This window comes from Amblyomma mixtum, chromosome 9 (genome assembly GCF_055824585.1).
Source record: "Amblyomma mixtum isolate Tamu chromosome 9, ASM5582458v1, whole genome shotgun sequence".
Lineage (NCBI taxonomy): Eukaryota > Metazoa > Arthropoda > Arachnida > Ixodida > Ixodidae > Amblyomma > Amblyomma mixtum.
In genome coordinates, this window is record NC_143020.1 from 4750603 (window position 1) to 4765565 (window position 14963).

General features: G+C 43.3%; 1 non-coding gene across 1 annotated transcript; it reads right to left on the reverse strand.

Moving 5' to 3' along the window:
- Positions 1–4072: 4072 nt before the first annotated feature.
- LOC149328130 (U5 spliceosomal RNA) lies at positions 4073–4200 on the reverse strand. Its single transcript, XR_016285888.1, has one exon. It is a non-coding gene; the product is annotated as a U5 spliceosomal RNA (small nuclear RNA).
- Between the last annotated feature and the right edge of the window lie 10763 nt (positions 4201–14963).

The following is a 14963-nucleotide window of genomic DNA, read 5'->3' on the forward strand; positions in this document are numbered from 1 at the left end:
TGTATCACGTGATTTGGAGGCGCACAACCACAGTGACGGCGCGAGGTGGGCCCCCTTTCTCCACCTTCGTGACGTCATCGTGTCACGTGGTGTGATGTCATGTATCGTGATTTGGAGGCGCACAACCGCAGCGACGGCGCGAGGTGGGCCCCCGTTTCTCCACTGCCGTGACGTCATCGTGTCACGTGATGTGACGTCATGTATCACGTGATTTGGAGGCGCGTAACCACGGTGAAGGGCTGAAGTGGTAGCTAAAGTAGTATGCTTCGCATAAAAAAATCCAAGACTTTTAAAGGAGTTAGCAAATCAACCTACCAGTTGCAATTATGTAATCATGGAGATTCCCACAAATTGAAACCAATGCAAATCCTTTGACGCTCGCACCGAACGATAACAACTCTGGCAGAGATAACGGGAGCTCTAACCTGGAGAAAGGGACCTCCAGGTAAATCTTTCTCTGAAGTGCGAACTTTGGACAATAGAGAAGGAAATGGTCCACAGATTCAACGTCCCCGCATGAGTCACATAGGTTTGTCGGTGACCACCCACATCTGCATAGGTATAAATTTAAACTGGGAATCCTGCACCCCAGTCGGGTCACTGATACCTCACACTGCCTGGTTTTACACGAACGGATGTTCCATTTATACACTAAGTGCTGATAATCAGTAGTATTTAGTAAGCAATCGCGTAACCTGGCTGATATGTGTTGGAACCGCTGAATCCTGCAGATCGCCAGCCGACTGAAATTCGGGACGGGATGCGTTACTGACCCGTGAAGAGCCGACCTTGCTGAATAATCAGCCACCTCGTTTGAATGAATGCCTGCATGACCAGGAACCCAGAACAAACGGACCTCCTTTAAAGTGGACGGGACAAAAAATCGCAGGAAACGGCACAAAAAATCTTTTTGGGAAATTTCAAGGGAGACTAAAACTGACAAACAATCAGCCATTATGATAACGTGAGATACATGACACGGAATTTTGTGCAGGGCCATTCCAAGAGCCAAAAATTCCGCAAAGAATATAGGGATATAATCTGGGATGCGGACAGAATAGCTCCATGCCCAATCCTGCGAAAAGATGCCAACTGCAGCTTTTTGGCAGCTGACGGAGGCATCGGTAGAAATCACCACATGATGGGGGAATTCCGCTATATGACCAGAAAGAATGCCGTTTAAAATGTTTGTAGGCATGTGTTTCGCATGAGATGGGAAGATGTGGTCAAAATGGTATTCCACTGCTGCCGGCGTGTCGTCAACCCACTGAAAAGAACTGAGATCAACACCAACCGGTGTTAAAAGTTTCTGCGTTAAGGTAATTTGTGGCATTTGATATCGTGGCCAATGATGGTAAAAAGTAAGGCCGGCTGAGACACAAAACTAGGAGCACTGACATTAGTCATCGGGTCCAACGACCTGAGGAAAGTTCGCACCGTGAGTATTTGAAAGCGGGAAATCAAATCGGGCATACTGGCTTCGAGATAAAGCAGGGCGTCTGAAACTGATTTTGGGAGACCAAGGCAGAGACGTAGAGCACACCTTTCCAGTAACATTAAGGGTGTGACCTTGTAGTTTGCGCTACCAGAGAGCAGAATGCAACTGAATTCAAGTATAGGTCTTACATAAGCATTGTATAGTAACAATAATGTGTCGCTGCGCATCCCAAACCTTTTATTGGCGATTCGTGTCAGCCGGCCTAGAGCGCGTTCTCCTTTACGCACGTTGTTCTTTATATGAAGGCTTCAATCTAAGGTTGGATGGTAAGTAACACCTAGATATGTAACAGATTCCACTTGTGGAATCAGATTGGAGTGATGGGCTAATGAAATGTGCAAAGGCGTGTCTGGAGAAAATACCAGTATGCCACATTTGTTAACATTCAGGGATAAATTAATACGGTGCGACCAAACTCCAAGAGCATCCAAATATCCCTGCAGAATCTGGTAAGGGATTGGATATCCGTGGCCGAGGCGAAAAAATCTACCATCTGCATACACAAAAACTGTTATATCAGGACGGATGGGGATGTCACTGACCAAAATATTAAAAAGCAGCGGTGATAGCCCCGAACCTTGCGGCACTCCTCTTGATTGATGATAAGTATTAGAACATATGGTACCCTCTGCGCAGTAAAAGTATCTCTCCTTTAGAAATTCAGATATCCATGCATAAATGTAGGTTGGAGGATGTAACTGCGCAAGTCTGTTAAGTAAAATAGTATGTTCTATACTATCATAGGCTTTTGCTACATCAAGAGTCACCAAATCTGAAACTTCTGCGTATCGAGAGACGGATTCTACTGTCTAGATCCACATGCGCGGTCCATATAGAGCATCCGCGACGAAAGCCAATCTGTGCTGAGCTAAGGCCATTAACATCCTGGACATGTTTTGTGAGATGACGGTGCACTACTCTTTCAATTAATTTGACTAAATTTGAGGTTAGCGCAATTGGCCGGATATTATCTAAGACGTACCCTTTACCTGCATCTTTCCTCAATAAAATAATTTTCGCTATCTTCCAAATGCTTGGAATCCATGCATTTTTCAATGAAGTATTGACAATCTCTAAGAGGTTGCTTGTAAAATTCTGGGCAAAAATTTTAATCATACCAACAGTGACACCATCTTGTCCGGGAGCTGAGGGATGCATCATTGCCAGGACTGAGAGGAGCTCTGATGCATCAACCTCGGTATAATCCGAAGAGGGTGTGATTCCGCGCAGAGGGACGTTTCTTTGAGTCTGGAAACGTACCGCTAGTCCCTGAGCAATACTATCCAGGGTTTCCTGAGCCTGTTGGGGTGATAGCACTGTTGAAGAAGTAAGGTGAGGGACTGGAGAACACTTGTTACGTTCCATGAATCTATACAGGGACTTCCGACTACAAGGATTTGAAAGATAAGTGTTCAAATTTTGGTTATAGTCCTCCTTGGATTTTGCAATTGTTCATTTAAAAGATGCAGAAAAAAATGTGTAATTTAACGAATTTGCTGAACTCTGGTTTCAGGATAGCCTCTTCCAGGCCGCTTTTCTGCAACGATAGGCCTTCTCACATTCTTGGGTCCACCAGGCAGACGGCTGTTTATTAGAGGCTGTTGCGGGCACAGTGAATATTGCATGGTGTACTGCACTTTGCAAAAATGAAACCGCCTGCTGAGCTCTGTCATCCCAGCTAGTACTGACTATAGAGGCAAGTGAGGCGGACATTAAACTTTTATAAATATTTTGATTGACAAATTTATCGTTTACACAATTATTTTTGTGCGGAGATAACCGTATAGTGAAAGTTACAGGAAAGTGATCACTAGATGTACCCGAATCTTCTGTCAACCAATCGGTCACCTCTAGCCTACCTGCTGATAATGTTAAGTCAATGGCTGAGCGAGCACCACCTCGCATAAATGTTATATCTCTTGAATTACAGCAGCGTACAGCATTTGCAGACAGCCACGACCAGAGAAGCTGGCCGCAGGAATCAGTGCGACTTCCCCATTCACTGTGGTGGGAATAAAAATCTCCCGCAATAACTACACTGCTTGCGCCAGCCACCAACCTGTCTAAGCAGTCTGTCCTGTGGACACCTAAAGGAAAGTAGGTATTAGCAATTGTAATATCAGCACACTGCGGAAATGAAATTTTGAGCGCTAAAAGTTCACGGTCAGGGAGAAGAATTTTAAGATAGATGCCTGATGACATATGTGTTTAGAAAGCATGATTACCATTCCACCTCCCCTACCAGCATTTCGATCTAATCTGAAAATTCGAAAGTTTTTCATTGAAAATGATTTATAAGGTGATAACCACGTTTCCTGTAAAAGCACGATATCAGGGTTATGTTTCTGAATAAGTAGTTCTAGATCTGGAAGAGAAGAGAGTATGGAGCGGCAATTCCATTGTAACACTTTGATACCTGCCATGATTACTGACGAATTGAAGAGGCAGACACAGCCTCTTTGGGGATATCAACATTGGGAAGAAGTTTTGGTGGTACTTTTCTAGCTTTCATCTCATGAGAACTAGATTTAGATGGTGACGAGGAAGCACGACGCTTCTTCGAAAAAAAAAATTAGACCTCACTGAAACGGGCAAGGCCCCACAAAAATTGGCCTATAGGCTCATTGGAATGCCCCTCCCTACGGTGATCTTTAGCAAAAGGCGAAAGATCAGTTCGCGGATTTGAGGAGAGGCCTTTCTCGTCTTTGTTAAGCACTGACCGAAGCGCTGGGGATCATTTTTTTTTATTTTGAACACTTGCCATATATGGTATAGAAAGGCTGTAGTTAAGCTAGAGTAGGTGGTTGAGAATATTCTCTTCATGAAACCTGAACAAGCTCTGGCTCATATACTCTCCCGAGCGTTTATCTTACTAAGGTATCTGTGAGGCCGGTTTTCATTGCGAGAGAATTATATGACTCAACAGCAACAAATCCAGACGTCAAAAAACAATGACTTCCGAAAATCCATGTGACGAGGGAAAGAAAAATAAAATTTCTGCCTGTCCGTCATGGTGGCTTAGTGGTTATGGCGCTCGGCTGCTGACACGAAAGACACGGATTCGAAATCGGCCGCGGCACTCGAATTTCGATGTATCCAAAATTCTAGAGGGCCGTGTACAGTGCGATGTCAGTGCACATTTAAGGTCCCCAGGTGGTCGAAATTTCCGGAGCCCTTCACTACGGCGTTCCTCATAGCCTGAGTGCGAATATGCGGGATATTGAATTCAGGACTTCCAGACTGCGAGGCAAGCATAGAACCAGTGTTATAGGCATTACCAAAAAACAGTAACTAAATACGTTACTCGTTACACTAAAAAAACGCATTACCGCCCTACTTTACCTACAAAAAAAAGGTAACGCGTTACCATTGCCGTTACCGAAAAAACGTAACGCTCGTTACTTTGCCGTTACTCAATGGTCATTAGTTTTAATCAGTGCGTCTTCGCTGTAAGAACTCAAGATGACAATTTTATAAAGCTCATACTTCATTTAATTCCAACTTCAGAAAAAAAACCATAGCTGAACATAACAAATTTACACCAATTCTGGCGTGCGTTTTCTTACGAAATTACGTGGAAATTGTGTAGCAATAAAGAAATGTTTAAATGTCATAGTTGCGGAAAAGATATATTTGCGCACATAAACAATTTTTTTTACTTGAACCTGCATAATTATCGCAAAAATTCAAGTGTTTACGTCAGGGTGTTCGAGGTAAGCTTCGCTCGCTTAGGAACTCAACTAGAAACGTAGCCACAGTTGGAAACAGCCCTGTTGACTGCAGTCTTCTTTTCTGTGCTGTACCATTGTACTCCTTCGACGGCTCTCTTGGGGCCATCTTGAAGTAAACTGGCGACATTCCTGGCTTTGCTCAGAAGAGGGAACTGCTTCCACCAAGAATGCGAGAGTGTCGCCTGGGAACGAGACCTTTTGGTTGGAAAACAAGCTTACGCAGAAACTGACGTACAGATTTCTGCAAATGGTCCATTGGTGGCTCGGCATGCGTCCACCCTTTAGACAGTTGTGTGTGTGAGTGGTTTGGGGGTGAAGACAAGTGCGTGACTGCGTGTTCGTGCTTTTTTTTTAGTTGAGTGCTTCGTAAAGGGCAGATGTTTTTTGGCATGCATGCGAGCCGCAACAAGAGTTATCGAGGAAACCGGTAGAATTTGTTTATTTGCAACATCATTTTCTGTTTTTTTTTTAAATAGGCGGAGGAGGACAACTGAAATAAAAAGTAACTAGTAACGTGACACCTCACGTTACCGAAAAATGTTAACGTAAGTATGTTACCCGTTACAGTTACCAAATGGTAATGAGTACGTTACTAAGTTACCGAAAAAAGTAACGCGTTACCTGTAACGCCGTTACTTGTAACGCGTTACCGACAACACTGAGGGTGACATGCACTTTTCATTCCTGGGTGGCGGCTATTAGGACCTGGAAAAAGGATTTAATACTTGCATGCCATGCCAGCATGCAGAGGGGGACGACCTGTACATAGAGAAAAAGAAAGCCCGGTGAGTCGCAGTAACTAGCGGCGGTTTGAAGCAGTTTTCGGCGTAGGCTGCTGGCTACAGGTACCGCCTTCGGGATATGGTTCACCAGCTTGCACAAGTCACCACAGTGCCCCGTGAACACTTTTCATACATAACACCGAAAAAACGATAGCATTTTCCACGCGATTACGGACACAGAAGAACGCATACATCGATCGCCACGAACGTGCTGTCTGTGCTAAAGCCCGCTACGAGAAATTAAGCAAGCAAATCTCACTTTCGAACGAGTCAGTGACACGGTCATGGCAGAAGACACACGTAATGAATTTAGATATATTAACGTCAGTTACAACCCTACCGCAAGTTGCATTTACTTGCCCGCAGATGCAAGTGTTGAAATAGCAGGTTTAAAGGAATAACTGTAGCAAATTTGTTCTGTATTGTGGTTATACCCCTCTCCGGCTTTCATGTTAGGTAAGGCTTTAACAAGCAATCCTGAATCTTAGTAGAGCAGAATGATGGGCCAGTTGGTGCAGCGACATATTCAAGAAAACTTTGCACAGAATAACACAAGACGAAAGGGAGAAACACGTACACACACACTAGCGCAAGTGTGTGTGTACGTGTTTTTCTCCCTTTCGTCTTGTGTTATTCTGCGCAAAGTTTTCTTGAATATGTCAATCCTGAATCTTTCGTGACTGCACGCTGACACTTCGACGCGCGCGCACAAAGACGGACTATGTCTTCACTTTCATTAGCACACGCTACAAAAGTGACGTTCACAGGGCTGCAATGAAGTTATCCTTGCTCTGTATGCGCATAGATTTCCTGCTTCAAAGCTCCTTCTCACAGACTGACAACACACAAACACGAATATGTAAAGCAACAGGTTGAAGAACGGGCAAACCGGCAACACAGGAAAAGCGTGCGAGTGTTGATGCCGCGCGCGATGCAGCTTTCGCGGTCACACAACTTGCCTGCATGGTTGGCGTGGGCGCATTTAAAATACGAATAAACATTATGAGCATCAAGAAGACAACCTATGTAAACACGATCTTATATGAGGCTGCAAGGTTTCACTCGCTCACAAGGTATAGTTGATTGGAAACTGGCCGTCAATTAAGGCAAGAGAAAAACCGAAACTGGACGCTGTTTGCTCTTTGTTTCGATATCGCATTCGGCGGATCGCTATCCTTGCAGGCTTTGAATTTTATCCGGCTTAACTTGTACGTACGACGGTTTATTCGGGCTATTAGTGCGCCAGCTCTTATCCGATGGGTACCAACCCCGACCAAAATCGTCCCTTGTCAGCCTTGGCAGCTGGGACTAGCAGCTGGCCTAGCGCGAGCGCTCCGTTCCGTGGCACTGCCCGCTAACCGTCGTGCTTCCCTCTTGTCAGTGCACCGCTGAAAAAAGGGTTCCAACTCAAAAAGTCTATATTTAAAAATTGTGCAAAGTATTAGGTGGAACATCCTGTATATGTCGTTTACATGAACCTAAATGAATAGTTAACGTCCCAAAGCGACTCAGGCTATGAGGGACGCCTTAGTGAAGGGCTCCGGAAATTTCGACCACCTGGGGTTCTTTAACGTGCACTCACATCGCACAGTACACAGGCCTCTAGAATTTAGCCTCCATCGAAATATCTGTTGACATAAATGTCAGGCAGAACACTACTCCTCAGGCAAATAAAAGATGGTAGCATGCGCATACATTTTATATTCTTTGAATGAAATAAATCAGACTGGCACCTATGTATATGCCTCGTGGGGGTGTTCACAAAGAAGTAGCTGCAAAGGAGCAGGCAGCACATGCAGTGTAACTGCGCTTGAGTTTTACATAATAATTAGTGCAAGGCATGGGGAGGACTGCACAATATGTGCAACACAAAAAGGTGGGTTATTTATTTTAATTTACCAAGAAAGTTCTTCAACATTCTTTATTAGAATGGATGTATGAATAGCACGTAAATGCACGATGTTTGAGAAAATAAGAGATCAAACTTTTCTACAAAGCAACCAAGAAAACTACCAGACATTGTCGTGCCACTGGTAATGCAATGCCATCAGAGAACAGCACTGAGGGCTGAAGAGAGTGATGATAGAAATTATTCGCTGGATGAAAGGCATAATGCTGTCTGTGCATGCTGGAAGTAAAATTACGGTAAAAAAGAGAAACAGCAGCTTTTTGAAGAACCGCACAGCAATTCAATTTTAATGCACGACATGTCAAAGTGAGTCTTACAAACAGCCAGAATGCATGAAACATTTTGCAAAGGCTACTGTAATAAAATGCTCATGTGCACTGAGCAATTTTACGCAATTAATCAAATTACGAGCTTTACAGTACACTACAAGATGACAATGTTTCTCGCAGACACCAATCAAGGTATGACAGTTGTGACCATCCAACGCAAAAATCTCATTTCTAATAACGCGGGGTGGTTTCCTTTTATGACAATGCAAAAATGTTATGTGTCTTCCTTGCAGCATTACAATGTAGTCAGTGAGGCCGAATTTCAAAACCGGGCTCCAGACAAGAGTGCGCAATCTTTCTGAATGCATACAACGCACAATATATAACCAACGCAATGCGATCCCTATATAGAAAAAGTTTAGATCCTCTTGAATCTACGTTAGCAGGCACAAGCGTTTACAGAATAAATTTTGAGTTTCTGAACAAAGAAACAGCGGTGTTCTACATATAGGACGTGAGGCGTATATGAGTTCACTGTGCCTGACCTTCAAAGAATGCGATTGCAAGATATGGAAAGGACTTACTGCCGTGCAACGAAGAACGGCGGGGGCTATTTGATTTGAATTCCCCAGAAGGTTGCTCAATGTTTATCGGACTGGATTGATGTAACGGCATGAAAATGCACAGTGGCTGAGAAAAAGAGAGGTTCAAAGTTTTCTCCAAAGTAACCGACAAAACTACCGCCCATTGCCGTGCCACAGGAAATGCAACGCTATTATGCAGGATAAACTTGCTGTGGGAACAAGAACCAAGTGCTGAAGCAAGTGGCAATAAAAATTCTTTCCTGGATGCAAGGCACAATGATGTCTGTGGAAGCTCGAAGCAAAATGCTAAAAAAAGGAAACATCAGCTACTCGAAGAAAAAGGCTAACCAAAGAACTGCACTGCTTTTGAATTTAATGCACAACATGTCAAGTAAGTTTTACAAACAGCCAGAAGGTATTCAACATTTTGTAATCGCAAATGTAATAAAATAATCATCTGCAATTTCACACAACAAACCTAAATTACTAACTTTACAATACACAACAAAATAACAATGTTTTTCATAGGCACCAATCAAAGCACTTTTTCTTTCAGCAGCCACGACCCTTGCAACTAGTTATCATGAACACCTTACAAACAGCCAGAACGTATTCAACAATGTGTAATAGAAAGCGACCTCACAAAAATGACCCAAATTACGTGCGTTACAATACACTACAAGATTACAATGTTTGTCTTAGGCACTAATCACAGTATTTTTGTTTCAGCAGCCATGACCCCTGCAGCTTGTTATCAAGAACACCATATGTAAAAAAATAAGGCTTCTTCAAGTAACACCAACACAACAAAGAAGCTAACACAAAATGAAATGGTCACAAACACCTGAGATTCTGACAACAACAACAGATAAAAATAGTGTGAATATAATGCTCCACAAATATTATGCCATTTATATCCAGCAGAGATAGCCGTCTGAGAAATGGTGATGTAGATGCTCGTAAACTCTTTTTGTTGGCTTTGATACCGAAGTACAGAGAACTGTTCTAAAACGTGCACACTAACACAAGACACATCAATACGAGGTCGGACACTTGCCGTTCGCCACTCATTCCAGCCACTAGCACTGCCAGGATAAACACACTAAGATGAACACAAGAGCAGGTTTTCCTGTGTTGTCACACAAACAGAAATCGGTTCAATGATATTAATGAGTGAATTTATAATGACGATCACAAAAATACGCCCACTCACACTGCACGAATAAAAAGAATGGTTGTGCAGGTTTTACCCCCTTGAATCTTTTCACTGAAGCAGGCAGATAAATGGCATTAGCAATAGAAATTTAGCGCAGTGGAGACGAAGTAGCGTAGATGTAAACTGGTTTACTGAACGCCGGCTCCGAATGCGCAGTGACCCTGCCTGATTGTAACCATGCCACTACGCGTGCGTAGTCAATTTGCATTAAACTAGCATACGTCTATGCTATTCCGTCTCTGGTATGCTACATCTCTTTGTAATATTGGGAACAATATTTTTGAAATCTCCCTCCAACGAGAAGTGATGCCATCCATGTATGACCGAGATTTCATTTCCATTCATGCGAGTTTACAAGCATAGCATGCTTACCCTGTGTTCAGGAAATACTTACAGCGAGTGTGTGTCTAGCCTAAGGGAGCAACAAATTCATTTTCCTGAAAAAACTTTAAAAGTGAACAAAACATACAAATGAAAAGAAAGATGAAGGTTAGCTACCGCCACCCATCATAGGGCATTCAGCTAGAATCTCATTAGATCGCACATAAAAAGGTAGCTAGGAAAACATATCGACTAAGGAGCATCAGAAACCGCTGCTATTCTTTGTGAATGGTCTTTTTGTGGAGTTTTAAATTTTTTCCCTGAGCGAATGTCTTATGGCACAAATCACATTGGAAGGGCTTTTCGCCCTTATGGGATCTCACATGCCTCGCAAGAATTGAATGTTGTATAAAGGCCATGGGGCACAGCTGGCACTGATACGGCCTTTCACCTGTGTGGGTACGGATGTGTGCCACCAGGCTGCTCTTCAATGTAAAGCTGCTACCACAGTGGTCACAACGGTAAGGACGCTTACCTGTGTGAGTGCGCTGGTGTTGCACTAAGGTGCTCCGGTGTACAAAGCTCCTACCACAGTGCTCACAATGGTAAGAACGTTCACCAGTGTGAGTGCGCTGGTGTGACTCCAGGTGGGCCTTTTGTGCAAAGCTCTTTCCACAGTCATCACAATGGTATGGGCGCTCCCCAGTATGGACTCTGAGATGCTCCACCAGATGAGATCTCTTTTTGAATCCCTTGCTGCAGTTGGTGCATTCGTGCTGCTTCTTTACTGCAGGTTTACCCCGGTGGTTACCACTGCCAGAAGGAGTAGATTCCAGGCAGTGGGTAACTGGGTGCCTTTGACCAGTTGAATCTTGCACAGGAGGTGCACTATGGTCGCTCTGTGTGACGACTGAACCTGTGTGGTAAAGGAAGAATACTTTCAATCAAAAGCAGCAACCAACATTGCACAGCTCACCTGGAGCTAGGGAAATGAACATCAATCTGCAGGACATAATTGTCAACAGGTGTGGGTGTTTATGAGAAGTTTTATTGAATAGGTCGGCCTTAAGAAGAATTCAGGTCTGAAGAAAGATATCCCTAGAATGAATTCTGCAAGCAGCTGAAAACATTTCAGCTGCAAAAAATGTCATCCTTGCCAACAAAATAGGGTAGCATTTGAAATCCATTCAAAGCACTTGCATTACTGCCATCATGATAGACGCTGTCCTAAGCCCACCCAAGTGGGCCTAATACCCAACAAATGGCAATTAGCTAAGTTTAGCACACTGCCACTTTTGTTTTCTTTATTTGCTCCTTAGACAGGGTAGAAGAGGAAGGAAAACCTAAAGGCTAAAAACCTGATGAGGCATTGGACCCCTGCACAAGTCCTAACATCAATGCATAGAACTCACAGGGGTGACAGTTTGGTCAACAGTTCACATATTCTGGAAAATAACTTTCCAGAATATCAAAGGCAAATATCATAATTCACCGGAACTGTATGAACTGAAGCTTCTGTATTCTTCACACTGCTCTTTGAAAGACAACCTTCAGGAACAGATTAATGAAAAAAAGTGAAGATCCTAACCTGATGAGTTTTGTCCAGAAAATACACCGTATTTGCGGCCTCTGGTGGTCAAGCCTGCAAGTGAAAGACAGGTTACATCCATAAGACACAGGATTACATGTGCAACAACTCACATGGTGTTATGTGGATGAGACGGTGAAAATAGCATACCATCTCATACAAGCGTTGTGCTAGGTCAGGTAAATTGAGTAGGACAGGCTTAAAAACAATCAAGTTCCAAAGCAAACATTCCAAACTTTCAATTCTGCATGCAGACGAGAACTATAATTATGCTCATGAAAAAATCACAGTTACCCAAAAATATCAGAAAGCTGTTGCAAGCAAACCAACAGCCACTTTATATAGACCTGTTCGCTTGCACAGTAACTGGCTTCATGGGAAGGACTGTACAAGTCTGCCTACATAGGCTAAAAAACTAACGAGTGTGAGTTATGGTTAGAGACAAAACACATTGGGACAGGATTCCTCCCGTTTTTTTTAAGACCTCTTACACCCTTTGTACAGCACGTAGGAAAAAAATTTTCAGAGCTTGACAACAGGTAAAACATTGTCAGGAGGGTTGCTTGCAGACAAGATTACAGCCCTCCACAACTGTGGCCAACATGCCCAACACGGTGCTTGCCCTGCAGCAGCTCCAAGAGTGGCATTAACCAAACCAGTAGAAGCACATCTGAAATAGCACACTACTGTGTGTCAAGTGCAGTTAGAGCGTAACATATTTACTCCTGGAAGGTCCACGCCTCCAATGTGGGATGAAAAATTTTAATGAGAATGAAAGCTGATGACGACAGTAGCTGAGATGGTGAAAGGGCAGTTTGGCTAAAGAGGGCCATGGCTCAAGGCACTTTCTTCGACACAGGTTGGGGTTAAAGGCCCATTTTCAAGCACTGCACCCAGCACAAGCTAGGGGGAAAACTTGCGCATTGCATCACTGGTGGGTACCCAGTGCTAGTACTGAGATTACAACCCTGCACATCCTACATGCGCGGTGCATCCTCCAATGACTATGCCACTGATGCGGGGAGAGTGAGCGCAGCAAGACATAAAGAATAAAAGTACAACTTGTCATCACTTATCAGAATCGCAGAATCGCAGCAACACTAAATCAGTTTTACAGGCATTTTGTGAGCCATGAAGACGTGCAACGTGTCAGGAATTCACTCCGGCAAAACCAGAAAAGAAAAGAAAGAAACCGAGTGGTTCTTAGACGAGTAAGTCTGGTAAAGCCTGCATTGCCTTGGGTAACATGGTAAAGAGCACTGCTTAAATAGGTCAGCACAGCACAAGGTAAACAGGGTCAACAGAGCACAGAGCTATACAAAAACACTGGGCAGGCAAATTTTTTCAAATGGCTTCACATCATAACAAAAGAATTTCCTGCTCAAAGATAATTCAAGGCACATACAATCATCATGAATTGAAGTCCACACTTGATGAATTGCAAATGTGCACAGCAGCATTAAGCATTAGAAAACTAAAAAAAACATTGTCACCCCATACAGCCAAATGTCGCCTGCTCTTAAAAGAGCCTCAAAACAGAACGGAAGGCGTCAGAATGCAGGCTAAATGCACACAGCGACAAACATAGCTTGGACAGAGTCAGGAATGCTTCAGACATGACAAAGTGAGGTCTGTCACGTGTGACCAACCACAAGGAATCATAGCGTACTCTTCAGCAAAGCCATAAAAATGTCCATAAAGCAGTGAACGGCAGCAGATACGATACCATCTATAATTCACCACACAATACTGACAGCAGGGTTTCTGCAGAGCTCCATTGTTCATAAAGCCCCACCTAGCGGACAGAGCAAAGTGAAATCTGGTGGAGTCACACTGAATGACGACAGCAAGCATATTGAAAATATGTGTGGCTGTGCAGAACAAGAATCAATATAAAAATTGATGTGTCAATCACACATCCATCAAAAGGGAAATTCTTTCAATGCATGCAATATTCACACGACGTTTCTGCTTTAAGTGAACAACACGAAAGAATATGGTATAAATGAAATAATCAATTTGCACACTTACAGCTACCACAGTGTCCAGCACAATTACATTTTGTTTTCTTTCATGTGATCTCGCACACCGTCTTTCGCAATGACCTTATCTCCAGTTCCAGAGATCCTGCTTTGATCTCTGAATAATAGAACGGAGTCAGATTCACCCCACTTTGCACCAAAAGTAAAGGCGTCATTTTCTGCCGTTTGTATGTTTAACCGAGAATAATGGCTTGGAACTAATGATTCTCTTTTATTTAAGGTGAGCACCAGCTGCTTATTTCTTTTCGACTCTCCACATCACAAAGTTAATTGACAAACTGACATGCAACACCCTACAGACACCGGCACAGGCCATCTTCCAAAAATGTGCGAAATCACCTGAATATAATAACTGCCCTCAAACACATGCCAGTGTCACTCACTGTGTTGTGCAATGCAGGACGACCACTTAGTATCCTCCCATCTCCTATCCAACCCTTTTTATGTGGAGTGGCTGGCTTGGCTAAGATAGCTGGAAGACCAATGTCCTTTGCACGATAGGCATAATCCTCTCTTGGTGCTTGCTTCTGAGTGACCAAATATCATGATTCTAATACTTCTACTACTGAGTGCACACCGCAAGAGTACATAGGTAATAGGCTGCGTTCGACTTCAGGCGTTCTCTTAATACCACGACAAAATGGGAATCTCACCGAGAGCTTAATTTAAACTGGTCAACCATTCCACACCAATGATTTCTGCTCAACCACTATCGAGTCAAAACGAGCAAAAAGAACCTAGTGCATCGTCAACAACAGGAACAACTGTTAGCGACAACTATGCTTCCATCCGTTATTCCCTCCTTCCCTCTCCTTTAAGCGAGCCTGTTGTGATTTCAAGAGAAAGAACCATATTGCTTACGAAACAAGTTCACTGAACAAAATTTGTTTTCACGGTAATGCCCACTTTCCTCATTATTAAGATCCCTGTAATTGAAGCAATTACATGAAAACTATTTCCAATCCACTTTGTGATAGACACAATGCACTGAGATCACTGCACATGGAATTTTCCAGGTTATAA